The following is a 7,845-nucleotide window of genomic DNA, read 5'->3' on the forward strand; positions in this document are numbered from 1 at the left end:
CAGTTGGGAGAGGTGCACCTTGTGCTCCCAAGAAAGCACAGAGCCCCTTATCTCGATAGTCTCGCGACATGCAGGTGCCTTGAAGTCATGTAACAGCGCTTGTGACCCTGCATTTCCATTCCCCTCTGCGTAGTGCATCACCTGCGAGTGGCTGCTCCCGCGGGGATGCGCAGGGAAATTCCTGCCCGCTGGCGGCAGGCTCGCTTCAGCCTTTTGTTTCAGCTGTTCGGCGGGACGGCTCTCACGCTGGACAGTGTTTTCATCGTGCTTCTCAAACCATGTTGAATGTGGGCAGCCTAGAAGCCGTGATGGTGCATTTTTGGATCAGACCAGGTGGGGACTTTCTCTGGCAGTCTGAGCATCTCTTCTGCGCTCGCAGCACGTTGGCCATCTGGTCATCCCGCCCCGGTTCAACACTTCTTCCTTGCTAAAGTCTTCTCTGGATTTCGGTTTGCCCTCTCGCCCCGGGCACTCGGACCCTTTGTGTTGACCACAGCTGACAACTCCTCTTCTTCGTGACTTGCCAGCCTTCTCCATTTCAGTAAGTGCAACCAGCTCAGCCTACAATGTCACGTTGCCTAGCAATGCATTTCTAGCTGTCCCATCTCATTAGCCGGTTAGAGCAGTGCACACCCATCAGAGAGACAGGAAGGGACACAGGCCTTTGCTGTTTTAATTGGTCTCTTCTCTCTCCCTCTCTCTCATATACACACACATACACATCCCTTTGCAGACTAGTTTCCAGCCTTTCCGTGCAGCTGTATGAGGGAGCAGAAGAGCGGCAGGAGTTAAAACTGAAATCTCTATGGCCAAGCGTGGCCAAAATCAGTCTTTTGCTTTAAATCCCCTGGATTCCCTTCTCCTCCCGAGTGCACCAGATACTTTGTGCAGGGCCGCTGCTGACTTCCACGGGGCGAGGCACAAAGAGGGTCAGCCTTTGGCTCGGGCTCCCGGTCCCATGTGATTGCTGGAGGGTCTTTCTCGTCCAGCCTCATGCAGGAAGTGGCGTCAGCGCTGGCCGATCCCACAAAAGGGACCATTCTCCTCCTGCGAAGCCGCTCTGTTGACTGGCCAAAACAAGGGCTCGTGATCTGAGTGGGGCTGCTCAGGTGAGTTGGTGCCGCGAGCGCTGCTCAGGTTGTATCGCAGCATCGGGGGCTTCTGGGGGTGTTTCCCTGAGGGGTGAGTGAGAGCAGAGAGACCCCAGGTGTTTGAACAGCAGCAGGATGCACTTTTGGGCCTCCAGGCTGCCCATCAGGACCACCGATGCCCTTTCTCTGCATGGGGGAGAGGAACAGGGTCCATACCTGAAGCACAGCATCACATCTGGGACCCAGAGAGATCCACAAGGCTCAGATTTCCCTGCCTGCCCTAACGATGACTCCTACCTTGCCCTTGTCGGGTTTCTGTTTTGCTGCCCCTGTGGGGAGTAAGCCTTGGCTCTTCCGATGCTTAATAGTTTCTGTGTGGATTAATCAGAGCAATTAAAGGACAGAAGGAAGGAACCTTTTGGGCTAAAGGCTTCTTTCTGGTACTTTAAGAAATGATTCTTGAGTTGAAGTCAATCCCATGACCTGTAATGGTCCAGCCTGTTCATTTCAGATATGTTGCCTTTGCTCCACGTTGAAGCAGGAACATGCACATCTGGAGAAGGCAAGCCAATGTCTGTGTTTGCAACAGCCCAGATGTTGGAGGAGCCTTTGCCAACATGCTGTGGTGCTCCGAGGAAGACACCCGAGCGAAGGCAGCAGGGCATGCCTGAGGGATCACATCCCCCCGGGTGAGGATAGCACGCGCTACGGCTTTGGTCATCGACTTTTCCCAATGCATCTTGCGTTTGTGTGTACACGATTTTGTGCATGCAGTCTCTTGAGCATGCAATCCTGGAGCATGGCCCATAGGGACCGAATGTAAATGGAGCAGATGTGGGTTTTCTCTGTGAACGTCACGTTCTGCGCAGGCCACGGAAGCCGACCCCTGCTCTGTACAGCTCCGCTACTGAGTTAAGCTGCTCAGAAAGGCCAAACCAGGTACCCCAAGGACTGAGTTCACCAGATAAAGATTGTCTGATAAAGACAGATGAAGTGCAGCAACTGTTGTTCATCCCTTTTTCAAATTCTGTTTTAACAACACCATTTAGCCACATCTTCCCAGACATTTATAACCATCCCCTTTCCTCTTTGCATTGTCCATCCGTGCTCCAGTTACAGTATTTTACTCTCCTCTGGATTTTGCATCGGTCTTAAACGACTGAAGCACTCTCTGTGCCTGAGGTTTGTGGGCTCTTTCCCCCTCCGCTCTATTGAGACTTTGTTGGGTGCACATGGCTGGACAAACCCTGTTTGTACAAACTCCCAGGACTCGATGGGGAGAAGCTATCGTGTTCCCAGATCACGGTGATTAATGAAGCCAGCCCTGCCCTTTGCTGATAGAAACTCTCGACTAGGTTCGAGGAAATGCTGCCCCGCGTACATGAGACAACAAGGAGAAGCATTTCTTCGGCATATTAATAAGAGCAGCAAAGTGACGCGTCATCGCAGCATGACTTGACAGAAAAGGCCAAATCCTCAGGGCCTTATCGACTGCAGTGGGAGTTTGTTGGCCCACAGTGCAGCTAAACAAAGTACAAGAAATGCAAGCTGTGGAACAGATCACAGCTCAGCTGAGACAGTCCTGCAGCCAGCCTGAGAAGTGCTGGGCCTTAGCCAATGAGCTACTTAAAAGACACAGGGAACGGTGACAAATAACAAGATTTAGGCGTAAAGCTACACTGCCCGAGGAAGATGAGGCCTCCCGGGGCTGAGGAGGCTGCCTTGGGTTCATTTCAGCAGACTCAGTCTCAAGAGAGGAACAAGGAGCTCAGCAGCGGCGAGCGGGGCCTCGTGCGGCGTGGGGTGGGCAGTGACACGATGGGTGAGCGGCCGACAGTTGGTCCCAAGGACACCAAAACCACGGGGCGGCTGCCGGGCAGAAGGGAGCGTGTGAGGACTCATGGGGCTGGACTCTGCCTGGACCACGTCACATGAAGTGGTGTGGAGAGAGATGCTTTGGTGCCACAACTCCCCCGGCGCCCAAGAGTTTGAACCCAGCGTCCAGCACTGAGCACCTCGCAGGGCTGTGGGATTAAAGCAATTAAAGGCTCCCCATGGATTCAGACCTGGGCCAAGCTGCTCCTGCTGCCTCGTGGGTGCCTCTGCCACCCGACTCCGGGGTTCACCGTGCTCTCTGCTTTAGTCACTGCAGGAGACAACAGCTGATGAGCTTTGAAATCCCCACGCAAGGGTTGCCTCTCGCCCTGGTGCATCAATGGCTGCTCCTCCTTCACCGTAGAGCGAGCATCCGATTGCCGAGATCCAGTGCCGGTGTCCTCATGGAGGCGCCTCCATTTGCTGTGTGCATAATCCTTCACGCCGGATGCCAGCCAAGCTCATCTTCACTCTTATCTTTTCAAGACTCGGTATTTATTCATAGGGTTGTTTTATGTAAACAGTAAAGATCCTCATTAAATGCAAACCTTAATGCACGAGTGTCATATTAAGGCGGAACAAGAGTCTGGGCGCTTGGGGCTGATTAGAGAAATTGCCAGGCTTTGGGGCTCTTTTCTGCAGGGGTTGAAGTGCCTAGTGCCTTGCGAGCTTGATCCAGGTCAATGCTAGGCACCTTCTGCTACCACTGACTTTGCATTGGGAGCAGAGCCCCTTCAGCACCTCTTAGGAGGCACGTGGTACCTTGCAGGGCCAGTCAGCGCTTCTAATTATTCCCAAATGGAGCCCTGCTCCCATGGAAATCAGTGGCAAAATGCCCATTGAATTCACTGGTGCAGAATTGGGCTTTTCCTTCCTGACCCACCAAGGGACCAGCCCAACTGGAGGAGCAACGCTGAAGGAGCAATGCTTCTGGTGAGGAGATCTGACTAGTCTGACTGGAGCCAAAGACCTCGGCATTTTGGTAGCAGACTCCCCTGCGCCACCAGAACAACTCGGGCTGCTAGGTCTGGGTTAGAAACAGAGAGATTTCTTCCGAGGGTCGAACACAAGGGCATGCCCACTGGCCTCAGGTTGGAGTGGAAGCAGACGTGAGCGGGGAGGGCTGGTGGGAGAGGATGCAAGAGGGGCCTTTTCTGCCATAAAGTCCAGTGTCTGCCTCAACTGCGGGCAAGTAATGACCAGGGGAGCGGGCACATGTCCCGCGAGCACCAGGGAGTCAGAACAGCAGCCCATGAGCTGCAGGGATGGCGCACATTACCGTTCCTTGTAGATCAGCAGCTGCATTTCTGCCCCTCCGTGAAGCCCCTTGAGTTTTTAGTTCTGGCATCTGGACCCCCAGGAGAGGCAGGATGGAGGGAAAGCTCTTCTTGGAGGCAGATGCACGGTGCACTTGTTCCCCTGGAGCTTGGGGTGAATTCTGCACTCTTCCCCCCCAGTCTTGGTGTGACAGATGCTGAGCTGGGCCATACCCAGCTGAAAGGAGCTGGAAGACGGGCCTGGCCAGAGCTGTGCTTCCCTAAATGCAGCGTGCTCCAAGGGCTGCTGTGTTTTGCTGCTAAGCGGTGAGGCAGCAGCTAATCCCTGCTAGGGTGAAATTAGACAATGGATTATTACCTTTGAAATTTCCTCTTTCTCCTTTCCAGCATCTGGGTTCCCCAGACCCAGACGGACATTTAAGAGCTTGTTTTCCACACTAAAGAGCGGCTTTTGGATTCAGACGGGCCCAGGAACATTAACATGCTCAGTGCAGGTCTATACCCTGTCATACTTCTTATCTCAAGGACAGCACCTCCGACAGCAAAATGCTTCATCCATCGCATGGGAATATTAACAAGTGTCCGGTGCTCTTGAGCAGGAAAAAAACCTGCGACCCACAGGCTTCGTGCCAAACCTGCCGCTTGCTAAAGCAGCGCCTCTCTCTGGGCACCGACGCAGGCCGTTTGTGGGTCCGTCACGTTACTGCACACATGCAGATGAGCTAGCGTGAAGTGTGTGACAGGGGTGAGGAAAAGCCAGCGGTGACTCGCTGCAGGGCGTGACATTGCAGCACGGTGCACTTTTCCGAGAGGACAGCCACCCCTTGGCACAAAGCATGCGTGAGCGTGCAATGCAGGCACACAGAGGAGGCCGGGGTGCGGGGAGCACGCTGGGTGTTGCTTCTCCTTGCTTTGTGAGAGTGCAAGCCAGTCTTAGCATTAGTTCGTGTGTGTGGTTTACTTTTCCTTTTTTGTTTGGTATTTTTAATCTCTTGGGAGCGTATCTATGAGCTGAGAAACTTTAGAGCTGATATAGCTTTTTAAAGTGGGGATTATGTAAATGCATATTACAGGGCTTCCATAAATGGGGATTATTTGTCGAATACATTTGAGTGCTTCCTCTGGAGCCATTAAGGTCTGTTGTGTAAATAGGAATTTAGTGACTGTTTATTCTAAATATCATTGATTCAATAATAGCCGCGACAGCATTTCTTGTTTGCGTTTGTTGTGGCCTCTCGTGCAAATGTATCGAGACAGTTTTCAAATCATGCCACCCTATGTAACAAGGAAAGAAAGATAATCATGGGGCAGCTCTCCCTGTGCCTTCTCTGCCGGCCTTCTCCAAAGTCCCATTTCTCACCAGCGTGAGCATTTGGAGCAAAACACACCGCAGCCCAGGCCGGTGGCTTGTTTTCACGCACGAACTGAAGAGCACGTGCGAGTGTTACCATCAGCGCGAGAGCACGAGGGTGCGTTTCACCACAATTATCTATATTTCTATGCAGGCCTTTAAGAAGCAGCAACCTTTCCGCGCGGGTGGCTGGCTCTCTTGAACAAGCCAAAGGATATTTAAATGAAATGCTCTAAATGTTGGGAAACGGCGCATTTCACCAGAGGCGATCGAGATGCAGAGTTCACCTTGGGAATGCTCTACCCTAGGGCTCCTCTCAGCTATGCAAGCAGTGCATGGGCACGAGTCGGGTGCCTGGATGTGGGGCGCAGAGGGCTGAAGCAGGGAGGGCTGCACAGAAGAAGAGGACACCCAAACCCCTGGCCGGTTTGCATTCTGCAGACCCCCCCAGGGATCGACTGAAGTCCCAGGATCTGAATCGGGGTGAGATCTGCCCTAATGCGCGAGAACTTGCAACGCGGCCGGTCCCTTGAAGCACCAGGCTACGACGTGGCGGCCGAGACCCCCGCACAGGGCGGCACTGGCGAGTCCCAGAGCTGCTCTTCTCCCTGAAGCAAAACCCCCGCGCAGCCCTTGGGTGGGACATCCACCAGCCCCTCCCGCAGCGTCGCTGACCCAGGCAGCCCAACGGGAACAGGGAACGAGAGCAACTTTCCCGCACGATCGTCACCGGGAAGGACTCCTGTCTGCGGAGACGAGCCTTCGTTCGGAAAGGCTGACTCCAAAACACCCCGTGCTTGGTGGCACCTTGGACCAGGTCCTGCGCAGGGAGTCCAGTGCAGCTGCCAGCTGTCCCGCGGGTGCTGTTGGGTCCTGAGCGCCTGTGAGTCCTTATCACGGATCATGCTTTGCTCTGGATGCGGCACGGCACGGTCCACACGCCGTTCACAGCAGGCGGCACCTGGCAGAGGCCTGGCTGCGCTCACCTCATTATTGGTGTTGTCCCACCAGCCCAGCTGCACCAGGCAGGCTGTCAGAGACGCTGAAAACAAGTCACATCAAACATTGCCCACGGGCTTGTTTATTCCTCGAGCAGGGAGCGGACTGCATGCCAATATTCCTGGTAGGACATAATGAAGAAGCTTGTTTCTGCTGGAAGACTTGGATGCCCTCCTAGGGGGGAGCGCTGTGGAAAAGCAACGTACCAAATTAAAGCGGAGAAAGGCACCCAGGAACGGACCGGGGCCTCCACAACAGCAGAGCTCCTTCTGGGGAGCGAGCCCCAGCCGAGGGCACATGAATATGCAGATCCCCCACTTCAAACTGCAGTGCGGGGCGGGCGCCTCCCCCTCCCGGCCCCCCCGGCTGCTCTGTTCAGGGTCAGGCTGCTCCTCCGCTGTAACCTCCATCACAAGGTTTGCAAATGAGCTAATTTGCAACCCAGCTCTCCGCTCTGGTGAGAGGGCTTCTCCGGGGGAAGGAGCCTCCGATGTCTCCCGGTGCCGTGCAGCCTCCTTCCCTTCGACTCCACCGGTGCCTTGAGCCAGCCGGGCGGGCGGCCCGCGGCTCCGACCTGGAACAAGCACTCGATTAGACAAGATGACACGAGCGGGCCTAAAACCGGCGTCGCCGCCTAGGAAGACGGCGAGAGGGGCTTTGGCAGCCCGATAGGAAAAGAAAGAAAAGTTTGGGAATGAAATCCAGCCCTCAGCCTTTAGCAGCGATTAATCCCTGCCGAGGATCCACTCGTTTACAGGCAGCTCGTTTGCACCGAGTTGGAGCCGGGGACATTCATTCACTGCGATTCCCCTGCCGGGGGAACAAAACCCCACAAAAACCGGGATCTATAGAATCGAAAGCCGTCATTGCGATTCCCTTGGGGGGGGGGACACAAAAACCGTGATGCAAAGATAATCGAAAGTCGTCCTTGCGACTCCCTTGTGGGGCGGACCCACAAAAACTGGAATATGTATAACCCAGCACGGTCAGTGCGATTCCCGTTGGGGGGGGCACAAACCCAAAAACCCGGGATTTATATAATTGAAAGCTGTCCTTGCGATTCCCTTGTGGCGGGGCACAACCCCCCCCATATATATATATATAAACAACAGCCATCACTGCGACTCCCGCGGGGGGGCCCCGCAAACCCCGGGATGTGTGTAAGGAAAGCCGTCGCTGCGATTCCCTTGGGGGGGGGGGACCCCCGGGATCGGTGTAACGGGAAGCCGTGCAAACCGCCGGGCTGGGCCCG

This window comes from Gavialis gangeticus, unplaced genomic scaffold, assembly GCF_001723915.1.
Source record: "Gavialis gangeticus isolate Ggan-Ray unplaced genomic scaffold, GavGan_comp1, whole genome shotgun sequence".
In the NCBI taxonomy this organism is placed as follows: Eukaryota; Metazoa; Chordata; order Crocodylia; family Gavialidae; genus Gavialis; species Gavialis gangeticus.